The following is a 12504-nucleotide window of genomic DNA, read 5'->3' on the forward strand; positions in this document are numbered from 1 at the left end:
TACTGGAGTGGGTTACCATTTCCTTCTCAAGGGGATCTTCCCAGCCCAGGGATCGAACCCGGGTCTCCTGCATTGGAGGCAGACACTTTAACCTCTGAGCCACCAGGGAAGCCTGGGCGGGGTAGGGGGATGCAAAACTCAGTGGTCGGTTGATAATGGCTTTTTCTTAATGATTGTTGCTGCTTAGTTGCTAAGTCGTGTCCACTGTCTTGCAACCCCATGGACAATAGCCTGACAGGTTTCTCAGTCCATGGGATTCTCCAGGCAAGAATACTGCAGTGTGTGGCCATTTCCTTCTCCAGGGGATCTTCCCCACTTAGAGATCAAACCTGAGTCCCACACTTGCAAGTGGATTGTTTGCCACTGAGCCACCAGGGAAGCCCTTTCTTAATGATAAATGGGACTAATTTACCACATCATGTCTCAGTTTATTTTTCTCTCCTAGGCAAGAGGATACTGGATATTTGAAAGGACAAGTTAGAAATTACTGTTTGGAGGACACTTTCTCGGAAGTTAACTCAAAATGGACAGTTCGTATACATCAGGCCACCACTCCATCACAGGAGCGAGCAAATACATGGCCTCAAAGGCAAGAGTGGGCTGAAGCCACCAATCTGTCTCCACTGACTATATGTCTCAGTAAACATGCAGAGAGAGGCAGCAAAAATATCCTTTCTATCCTAACGAAAAGTAAAGAATTTTAACAGCTCATATATGTTAAACAGCTTGGCTATATATGTGAAATTGGCCTAAATCACTCATAGGCAATATTCTTCATGTTCTTCAGTGGTTCTTCATATCTGAATATAAACCTGCTTTCAGTAATGTTTTTCTTGAGACTCTTCTAACTCTTCACTAGCATTTTAACCCTTGACTCACAGGTGATAAAACAGCAGGTCAGAAAAATTAATTATTTGCCAAACTTTGGCAGCTAGTTGGGACGAACAAACGTAATTCTCTAGGACATAATTTTATTCCAACATTTAGGGGGAATCTGCATTTCCAAGTTGTTCTGATCATAATATCTGATCAATGAAAGAAGAATTACTTACAGTGGTAGTGTTCTCTGCAAAGGGGTAGCTGGCATCCTCATTCACTCATTCTTTTCCTGTATGCCTGGTGTGTGACAGGAGCTGTTACAAGTGCTGAGGATTCAAAGATGGTGAAGACATTGCCCTTGCTCCCAAAGACCTTTATAGTCCGTTAAGGTAGAGAAATGCACAAGCACAGAATTAGAAAGCAATGTGATGAATCTTATAAAGAAGATGGGAGCATTGCTTATTGGTAAGGAGAGGTAGACTCTGAAAAGCAAGAGCTGGGAGATCACTACATTCTTCTGTTTGTTCCTGAATCGCTGAAACTTGTTTAATGACAGGGGGTTTTCAGAGGGGAATGGATTGGCTTGGGAGGTACTGTCACCTTAAAGATGTTGTTTTTCTCAGTCACTCTTTTCTGGCATTGTGCCATGAATTTTATAGTTGGGACTAGGTTTTCTGGCCTAGGAAATACTGTGTTTCTTGAAGGCTGACCTATTCTCCCCATGAGTGGTGGGGAATGGTCTATATAGGGAGAGATTGGGGTACTGTAATATAACAGGAATATAAAGGAAATTTAGTGATACCTTAATTTGTTGCCACACAAACAGAGACACATTTGCACACAGGCATATCTTAGATATTTACTAAGTTCCTAGATGGCTGAGGATGGTTCTTAATTTACATTCTGCTTATGATGGCAACTTTTCCACAGACACTGATCACTGCGTAGAAACTTTCAATCAGGTGCATGTTTTGGACAGAGCCAAATGCTTTTCTAAGTTGGGTTAATGTCCTTGAGTCTAAAAGGGAGTCTATGTGAAATGTGTCTTCTAAAAGAAAAATACATCAAGAAGGGATGCCCAGCAAAAATACACTGAAGGCAGAATCATATATGTTTTACTCACTGCTCTATCTTCACTAACCAGTACTGTTTTCCTGGGACATGACAGATGTTCAATAATATTTGTTCAATTAATTAGTGAAGAGTGCTATAATGACAACTGATTTATGTTTGAGGAATACAGGGATAGTCACTCTGAAATTGGAAAAAGCTCATATATTCAGCAACTTCTCAAGCATAAATCAGGAACACTATCTTGCTTTCTAGTATTATAATGAAGTTATAATGGACTTACTTTCCTTTGAAAATGAAAAAATTCACTTGATAGAACTATTGCATATTGACATCTTTTGCCAGTGTTCTTCCCAGCAGACTTACTGGCATTTATTTCCCTCTACTTTCTGTTTACGCTGCAGTGTGATTTGCCTCTAACTAGCTGTCAGACCAACCTCAGCAAAATTTAAGAAATATACTGCTTCACAATTTGTCAGTCACTACTCTTTGAAACTGTACAGAACATGAATAAAAGAGACCAGCAACTTGGTTTGAGATTCTCCATGGAAAGGGAATTCTGCTCAACTTGCAGGACTCTCTAAGCTGCACTGAGAGACTTCTCTAGAATAGAGATGAGGCAGGAGCACAGGGAAACTCTGGTCTCTGGGGGCAGCTAAGAGGCTTTTGTTTTCTTTCATGTTATCAGTAAAGGACAGAAACCACTCACTCAAGCCTGTAGGCATAAAAAATCGTCTCCCAAGTTAAAAATCTATAATTAGGGTCATTTGGATATAGAAAATGATGGGGAAACTGGGACAAGATAGGCATTTTGTCGCATCTAGAACCATTCCAGAAGGAAAACAACCTTTTCTTCAAGTATGAAATGGACCATTTTGGAAAATGAGGTGAGCGAACAGAAAGTGCAGTCTCAATTTTAGATATGAGAATTAGCCATCTCTGGGTAATATAACACAATAGTTGCTCAGTTGTGTCTGACTCTTGCTAACCCATGGACTATAGCCCATCAGACTCCTCTGTCCGTGGAATTCTCCAGGCAACAATACTGGAGTGGGTGGCCATTCCCTTCTCCAGGGAATCTCCCCAACCTAGGGATCAAACCTGGGTCTCCCACATCGCAGGCAGGTTTTTACCATCTGAGCCTCCAGGGAAGCCCCTTTCGGTAACAGGAACCAAATAAAATCAGTAACAAAAACCCAACAATAGAATAAAAGGTAAGTAAGTTGTTTTAATTTTCCCTTCACAGGGATTATACTTCAGCTTCTTTTACTAACTAAGAGGATCAAATTTATTTTTCAAAACCACAGAAAGCAATTCATAAACCTAGTGCAGCTGTCATTCAGCACCAATCCAGTCTGAGCATTGTTAATTCACTTTGAGTTCCTCCAGAATGGTTGTTAAGCATTTAAAAGGAAGCACTAACACTTAAATAGGATTTTTCCCCATCTCTGTTTGGGGATACAGATTTGTTCTTCTCATTAGTGAATCGCTGCTGAAACTAACCTCTGTGAGTCAGTAGTAAGAAAATCAGTTAGCATCTCCTCTTGTAATATCATGCTTTACTTTGAAGGAAAGATGCTGAAGTCTGCAGTAAGAATGAGGTTATAGCAACAAGGGGGAACAAGGCTTTCTGGAATTTGTGAATTTAATCCACACGTGACTATGAATTTAATTAACATATATTGTACCACCAGCTGTAACCTCTGAACTTTACATCTCATAGCCTTTAAAGGTTCCTTCTCTCCCAGTCCCTCATCCTTGAAACTTTTTTGTAATGTTATTTCACCACCTTCTCCCCATCCTCCAAATTTTATTAGTTTTTGAGCTAGCTACTTAAATCATGTAATTCAGTTCATATGAAAATGTTGCTTTTTAAGTACTTATGATCTCACAGACTCTATAAAAAGCTTCTGTCTTCCCTTTTCTAAGAGGCAGGAGAGAAAGAAGAATGAGGATATAACAGCTAATAAATTGCTTTAAATCAGACAGAAGACATGATCAAAAGGGAAGAAAGAAAACTTTAAAAACAGTTAGTTGGGTTGAAAGAAGAATTATAAAAGGTTTAGGCAGGTTGAAGAAAACAGTCTGTGCCAGACAGCAATAAATCTGATTGAGAAGGAGGGGAGATCCCCCAAAGCAGTGATGACTCGGATTAGGGCTTTGAGAAAAAAGTCAGGATTTCTTAAGTCTGACCACAAAGTCCTCAGAAAGATGCTGTCAAAGAAATTATTGAGGGGAAAAAAAGAGAGAGAAACACTGAGGAGCAGAGGGGCGGTGGATATAATTAATCTTACGCTGAGAGAGGCAGTCAGGTCAGTTACTGCAGCAGTATGAAGCAGTAACCTGTGAGGCCACCAGGTAAACCGTCTCAGACTCACCACCTGGACTTCTCACCACTGATTTCATTAACTTCATTAATATGGTAAGGATATTGGAAAACATTCATTCAATTCTGTCATTCAGCAGATGAAGAAACTGAGTTCCAAGTGGAACTCAGTCCCACCATTCAGTAGAGGTTGAATGATTCATTTAAAGAAAATAAAAAGCAATTGCTTTGGGGCTAAATCCAGGTCTCCTGGCTCCTGACCAGCAAGCATCCTTGCCATCATGCTCTGCCATCAAACTGAAAGGGGAAAGATACTGCAAACAAACAAAAAATCGTGTGTATTCTGTGCCCTATTTGGCCAACATGAAAAATGGAGATGATGCAAGAGGTCGCAGAGTGTGTAGCTTAGACTGAAATCACACGGACTGCATTTAAACCCTGGCTCTGCTCTGTCATGTTAGGCAAGTTATTCAGCCTTTCTTTGCCTCAGTTTCCTCTTCTGTAAAACGGAAACAATAATGGCACCCTGGTTACAGGACTGTTATGAGGATTCAGTGAGCTAGCACATGTAAAAGCTTTTAGAATTAGAGGTTCACTCTTCTCCCCCACAGACCTATTCTGGTTAATCACAGCGTTGGATATCTCTAGTCTCAGATTTATGGCTTACTAAATGTTATTTAATATCATATATGAACTGACTATGGTTTGCATCATTTATTTAGACATTAGAAACTGCTTGGAGTTTTATATTGGGCGAAGTGCTTTGAGATGCTTGTGAAGAAAATTATGTAGAAACAAGTAGCTATTATCATTACAGCAATGACAGTAATTCTGGAGAGTTCAAAGTGCAGACAGCATTCTCTGGAAATTTCTCTGAAGTGTCTTTCCTCTTGTAAGATTACTTTTTAAAAAACTCTCTCCTCACCATGTTCTGCTTCCCCAGTGCTCTGTCCTATCTCTTCCCTTCTACTTAATAACTTGGAAGGCCCTCTGCACTCAGTTTAATAACCATCAGTCTGACCTTCTAAAGCATCAAACGTCACTATCTGCAATTTTGCCCCAGGGAGTCAACTTGGAAATCAACATGTTATCCTAAGGATGTCTCTCCTGCCAGTGTTTTGGTGAAGAACAGATGAGGATAGTCCCTTGACACTTCAGAGTGAGAACTGAAATAGCAACAAGATCTATGTCTGCAACTGCCATTTATTCCTCCACATGAAGCCAGGGACTATTTTGGGTTCAGCAGTTCCTTCAGAATTTCGAATTGTGAAGCTCTGCTGTGAGAGTAGCAAGCACAAGATTAAAAACAAAATGGGTATAGCACAGACCTCAAGCCAGCCCTGGAGTGAGAGTAATCAGCAAAATTCAGCTAGGATGCTAGGACGGTAGGGAAAGAAATATGATATACTGCCCACCTTACCTCAGTTTTCCAAACTTTTATCATAGCATCTTTTATTCCTTCCTTTCTTTTTTCTCCAGTTTTAGCCACTGGGAACTGGTTCTATGTGTCAAGCTGCCTGAAACATGAATAGAAAACCTGGCCTCTTTCCCCATCTATCCAGTTAGTGTATTTGACAATGCAGAATACTCAGAGAGTCCATAAGACTGTTCCACATGTTTATTATTCAGTGTACCTTCTGGATACCTCTCATCCCCAGATTTCTGACCCGATTCTCAACCATCTTGGTAGACACTCATCTTGAATAATTTGTTCCAGTCAGTAATTAAAATTTGAAACTTATCGTTAACTTCTGGATAGGACTTAGAAGCCCATGCCTATACTGTAGGATGATCTTTCTTAAAATTTATTATTTTTTGAGATATCTGGTTTCCTTTATTTTTTTATTGGAGGAAAACTGCTTTACAATATTATGTTGGTTTCTGCTGTACAACAGTGCAAATCAGCCATCATTACACATATTTCCCCTTCCTCTTGATCCTCCCTCCCCTCCCGTCATCCCACCACTCCAGGCCATCACAGAGCACCAGGTGGCTCCCCGCGTTACACAGCCACTTCCCGGCTATCCAGTTTACACACGGTATTGTGTATATGTCGGTGCTCCTCTCTCCATCTGTCCCTCTCTCCCCTTCTCCTGCAAGTCCATTCTCTATATCTGAGTCTGCATTCCCTCCATGCAGGGTGATCTTAACAGATGACTAAATGAGGACTGGCTATTATTTTTTAAATTTATCATCCTTTACGATGACACTTTGCTACTGTCTATTTCTGAGAGAATGCAAATTTAATTCCATTCAGTCAACAGCAATTCCAAAGTGCTAAAAAAAGACATGGCTACTTGGTACATCAGCTTCTGCTCAGAAATCATCTTCAAAGGATAAAGCATTAACTCCTCAGTGTAGCATTCAAGGCCCTTCACAGATGGCTCCAACTCACTGTTCTAGCATATTCCCCTTTACAAGCTTCCCACTCCACCCAAATAGATGGGTGTTTTTAGGGTTTGCTGACCATAACTTGAGCTTGTTTAACTTGTAGTTCTACCTATGCTGTAACTTTTACTTGGCAGACTTCCCCCCACCTCTCTCCAACCTCCAAAAGCCAGCTCAGGTTCTGTTTCTTCTCTCAGACCATTCTAGTCCACTGAAATATTGTCCTAAGAATTTTCATTCCTTACTTTTGGTCACATTGACTTAGCAAATAATTACATACTCCCTCATGATTTTCCTTCTACTGTTTTATTTTTTCTTTCTGGTATTATTTACAAATGTTTGTTGTTTATTGTTTTCACTAAGAGTACAAGATGTTAAACTTATTGAGATCAAAAACCATATAAGCATGAGATTTCATATCTTCAGTGGGGTTCATTTATGTATCTGGTGCTCACTGATTGATCAATATCTTTCAATCAGGTTTGTCTCTGCTGACAAGGGATGACATTGCAGAAATGTACCTAGCACTGAGGCTGAAAACACCAATTTTCTTCCCTTTTAGAGCTGTAAATTAGTTCCATGATGTGAGAAAAATAGTTTATTCATAGTGCATCATATAAAAAGTAGATTCATCTAATTTTAATCCTTCACGTCTTCTTTCTCAACTTCTCTCTCATTTCTCCTAATTGCCAACACCTACATGATCTGCTGAAGGCTGCCTGCTACAAGAAGAGGTGCTACTGGCAGACACCTCAGTCTTCTGGTTGATGGTCAATACTTAAGACGTTAGAAGTGTCTGTATATAATCTAATTCAGGGGCAGTTTGTGCTGTGTTTGTGCATGTGTGGTCATGAATGTTTAACAAAGTGAAAATAAAATAGTGAATTCTTGGGAGATTTTACCATGGAGAGGTTAATAAGATTACAAATTGCTTCATGTTCTGAATGCCAAGGTGGTAAAGCAGAAAATTCCAGCAAGCAAACAGGCAGGTACCATCGGAAGGTCTGTGTGTTAATATTTCCTGGCAAGTCTTTACATCCATCTGCTTCTGTCTCTTCTCACTGTATTGCCCTGGATTTTTTAAATTTAAAACTTAAGACAGGAAATATCTTGATTTTTTTTCCCTTGAAGCTTGTCAATAATGTAAATGTTAAAATTCATGTTTCAATTATGTTTCTGTTTAACTTCTCAGTAAGCCATTAGCTCCATAACTGTGCACATCAACACTTCCTGCCAGATCTGTGCCCTTTGCCAGCTTCACTGCAGTCCTCTACCTCTGCCCCGCTGTCCCAGTCTTCCACTAGCAAACAAACCCAGCAGTAATTACTAATGACCAAGCACGTAATTCCGGAAGCGTTGAGCTTTTTCATTTGTCGCAACGACGCAGAGAGCTGTCTGGACATGCAGCATGAAGTCAAAGCATTTTTAAAGATTCCTAGCCATCTTGTCTCCCCTCCTCCCATCACTAAAACACAGTTGTTTATTTCATCTGTAGACTGCAGAGTTATAAAATTCATCTATGCAGTTACATACACTTAAATAATAATTTTACATTTGTATCCAACAGCAGTTGAATATATACTTACATGGAACCACATAGTTATTCATAAAAAAATGTGAAACAGTAGGAAATAAATAGCCAGGAATGAAAGTACTTTCTCTATGTGGATAGGGCATTTGAGCACCTCTAGCATATAAATGATTGGACTTAATGACTAATTAGCTCCAATATAAGATCTTATTTTAAGGCTTTTCAAGGGATCATGCTAACATTTATTTAATGTATGGTATCTACATTCTTACATATGATGCTGTTACTCTTATTTAACAACTACTCAGTGAGCACAATTTTGTTCCTGGTCATTTTATATTGATTTTTGTCTATACCAAATGGCTGGAAGTATCCCTGTAACAATTTTTGTTCACTCAGAGGCTCAAAATGTCAGAATAGAAAATAGTTAAAGTACTTATCACTGCCTCAGCAAAATCCCGCAGTGCTGTAAAGGAAACCGCAGTAGATCTTTAGGTCAGAGTCCAGTTTCAGTCTAACACCATAGTCCTTCCATCTGCATCACACTGAAGGACGCAGTTGGATTCTTTTGAGGAAAACCAGTCTTAATGTTGTCAAAATCAGGAAATTATCCTGAGATAACCAATGTCCATAGGAAACACTCCCTCTCATTCTGAAACCACGGCCAAAGAGGTCAAATCTATACCCTACAAGACCCATAATATTTCTTAGAGATGTATTTTTATGGGTATGTGCTTGTGTTCATGCTTAATTACAAAGATGAAGGAGAGGAAGAGGGATTCACTATTGAAGTTGATTCTGCTCAGTTCAACTACCCCCATATTTTTTTATCAAATAGATACATGTCAAAATATATAATACTCCTATAAACAGATCGTGTTGGCATCTTCATATATACCCTATCCATGACCACCTAGGATCTGTAGACAGATCTAGTCTGTGTAATAAATAAGTAAATAAAACCCCTGATTTCCTACTGGAAGATAAGTACAGATCTTAAAAAATGTGTTTGTTTTCTACCTTAAAAAGGCGGGGGTAAGGAGTGGGAGAGGGTAACACAGAAAATTTTGACAAATGGACTTTTCTGAAGCTATGCAGGAGCTAAGGATGGGAACTGGTAATTGCCCGCAGAGGGGTCCGGTAGGCAGGATTTATTTTTTCCTTTTAACCTACTATGCCTGCTCTATTAGGGATATCCGAGAGACCGGAGTCTCAGAGAAGCGGTTTGGCCTGCAGCGCTGAAACCTCTAGCCCTGGCCAGGCGTCTCTGCCCCAGGTAGATGCGGCGCTGGGGCCGGACCGCTATCCGCGGTGCTGAAAGGTCGCGCGCGCCAACGCAGTCCCCTGGTGTTGCTGTCCAGGGTGCTGAGCGCCGGCCGCCGCAGTCCCGGAGGCGAGCCCGAGCCCCCGCCCCCGCCAGTCTTCCGCAGAGCCCTCCCACCCAGCACTACCCGCCCGCCTTCCGCCAGCCTGCTGTTGACGTGGAGCAGGCGGCATAAATCAAGTCTGTGGGGCATGGAGGCTGCTGTGGCGGCTGCAGCTCAGCTTGCCCGGGGCGGGAACTCCCCTTTCTTTCGCCTCCCAGCGCCCACACCCTGCCTTCTACCTAATTCTTCCCTGGATAATAGCACCCTAACGACAGCAGTCATGATAATAAGGTCAGAACGACAGGGTTGGTTTGTTTTGATCTACAGAAGGAAAAAAAAACAAAAAACAAACAGCAGCCTAAACATCTCTGAAAACTGCATCGCAAAATGGAAGAGACAGAGGGTCCCACTACTGTTTCAAAAGAGTAAGTTATTCCGTACGTATTCTTGCGCTTCCACCCGATCGCTCCATCTGCACTATCCCCATTCACCCCTTCCCCAAGCAGCTCACCTCGAAAATACTTTATAAAGCCCTAGGCGGGAGTCTAGCCGGACGCGCACACACGGAATACCGCACCCTGGGTGCACAAATTATTGTATTTGCCCACGCTCACTTGCTCTGCCCAGCTGTGGTCCCTTCTGGGTCTGCAGCCAGCCAGTGCCAGAACCACGACCTGGGGAGGGGGTCTCCTTACCTTGTCTTCTCCAGAGGGTGGTGTTCGCCCGGCCCCTGCAGGTTCCAAGTGTGGAGGAGCCGCGGAGCAGGGAGGGAAGGAAAGACAGCGCCTGACCTCCCCGAGGTTTTGTCTTCAATGCAACGTGAGCTCTGCCCTCATCAAAGATGGCCGTCCCTTTTGACGTCAGCAGCTTTTAATAGCCATCTCCTGGAGGGGCGGGGAGGAAGTGTGTTGCGGCGAGGGCGGGGGGAGGACGCGGGCGGGGGTGGGAGGGGAGGAGCCGCGAGGTACTGAGCGCTTGACTCAGCTCCCAGCTCGCTTTCCTGCAAAGCTTTGTATTTTAGTCTTTTATAGACACCCGAACGGGACTATTCTTATGATTCCACTTTAACACCCGGGAACGGGCAAATTCATTTATCTCGCGCGACTGGTCTTCTGATATTGTTTTGTTTGTATAGGTGTGTGTCTGTATGTATATGTGTTATATACATGGAATATATGCGATTATATGTATACAAAAATTTTCCCCTGCTGAGCTGAGTCTTTGGTTGAGTCATGAAACGGAAGGGGAAGGCAGAGGAGGAGTAAGGGGGTGGGGGATTTCAGCTGCAACTTGCTTTTTCTAAAAAAGCTGGTCCGAAGGGGCATCCCTGTCAACCCCCACCAGCTCCATATATGGTCAGGCTACGTGGGTTGCTATTTTTATGAGTGATTTCTTCATTTTATCAAAGTAGCATCGAGGGCTTGGAGTTCACGTTAATGTGGTCAGTTGCGGAGAGAGACTAGTACACGTTATTTTAAAGTACGTCAGAGCAATCACCACTGAGAGATTTCAAAGGAGTTGGGGGAAAGGGTAGGGAATGGTAGGTAGTTAACGCAACCAGCGTGGGTTTGCTGAGTTCAAGGCTTGGAGCTGAGAGTTGTTTGAGGAGGGCAAAATAGATGACGCTGTTTGGGTTTGAATTTGCAATCGGAGCCTAGGGTTTTATGTTGAACTTCTTAGGAATAGTCCACAGAGGCGCCGTATATGCCTTATAGGATCGACTAGGCTTCTGGGGAGCGGGTAGTATGTGGACAGCTACAGGTTCAAGGACTGCTGGGACGCTGCAAAATTCTGCTGGTTCATTCAGTGCGCAAACCCTGGGTACCAGACGAGGCTGGCTTTCCGATGCTCAAAACAGGACGTGGGCGAGAGAAGCTAGTAGTGCTGGTCATAGGGGAGATTAAAAAGAATAATCATAAAGCAATCATCTTGGCCTTTGTTGTGTGCTTTAGGCGCCAAGAAGGGGAGGAGCGGTGGAGGGCGCTTATGCAAATAGTCCCGCGGTGGCAGCCTCTCGGATGATTCATAGGTGTTGGGGAGGCTGTCTCGGGGCTCTCCGCGGGGAGGGCAAGCTGGGGAGCGCGTGGGAGGGGGACCTCGGCTGAGGAACTGTTTGTACTTTTCCGGGAAGGATGAGATTAGAAGTCGTGCCTCGCAGTGTTAAAATTTGATGGCCTCTTTTAGGCGATGGAAAATCCTTGTCTGGGGGTTGGGTGGGGGACAACGTATAACTTCCACCCCCCAGACCCCGCAACACACAACCCCGCTCTGAGGCATGAGAGTCAGCTTAGGTTTTTAATGCACGGGGAGAGAGAGAGACAGAATGAATCCCAGGAAACAAAGGAGAGAAGCAGAGTTGTGAAGGGAACATTTATACCGAATAGAACTGTAAGAATTTAATAAACAATACCTTTAATTGAAATGTGAATGTTATTGTCTCTTTAAAGACTTCTTGACCAAAGGGTATTTTGAAATATTAATGTTTTCAACAGTAATTAACAAATAGTGTTTGGGTTTTTATTAAAGCTGGATTCTGAAAACAAGACGTGTTGCAGAAATGTGTTTGCTTCATTAAACATTTAAGATTCTTATACAGTTAAGAAGAAAATCTGCCTGGTCCTCAGATACTTGGCCATGAAACTTTTAGTTACAACTGTCACCTTCATTGTAGAGCAAGCTGGTATGGGCTGGGAGAAGTGAAGTGAATGCACTGATGTCACAGCAAAACCCTTTATGATCAGGATTTTTTTCCTCTAAGTGTGACTTTTTTTTTTAGCCCATAAAAGTTGAGGGGTTGGGGAGCCTGCAGTGGGAAGAAACGAAATATGTGTATGGCCCTCGGTCTGAAAGTCATTCAGGCAGAAAATTTTGTGCAGGAATGGAGGAGGTGGGGGATTTTCCAGATTAAAAAAATAGTGAGACTGGAAAAGTACCCACGTCAGTGATGAAGGCTCACCCTGCAGCCGACAGCTCTGTGGCAGTCACAGGGGAGGACTGGCTTG

At 42.4% G+C, this 12504-nt stretch overlaps 1 protein-coding gene and 1 non-coding gene across 3 annotated transcripts in view; both read right to left on the reverse strand.

The window, feature by feature from the left end:
- SNAP25 (synaptosome associated protein 25) overlaps nt 1-10348 on the reverse strand; it is an 81373-nt gene extending 71025 nt beyond the window's left edge. For both annotated transcript variants that reach the window (XM_043478403.1, XM_043478404.1), the window contains exon 1: nt 10198-10348. The gene's annotated coding sequence lies outside the window, so the exon portion shown is untranslated. The remainder of the gene's footprint in view (nt 1-10197) is intronic.
- On the reverse strand, nt 38-109 carry TRNAW-CCA. Its single transcript has one exon. It is a non-coding gene; the product is annotated as a tRNA-Trp (tRNA).
- Nucleotides 10349-12504: the final 2156 nt, after the last annotated feature.

Source organism: Cervus canadensis, chromosome 10 (assembly GCF_019320065.1).
Source record: "Cervus canadensis isolate Bull #8, Minnesota chromosome 10, ASM1932006v1, whole genome shotgun sequence".
NCBI classification, from domain to species: Eukaryota; Metazoa; Chordata; class Mammalia; order Artiodactyla; family Cervidae; genus Cervus; species Cervus canadensis.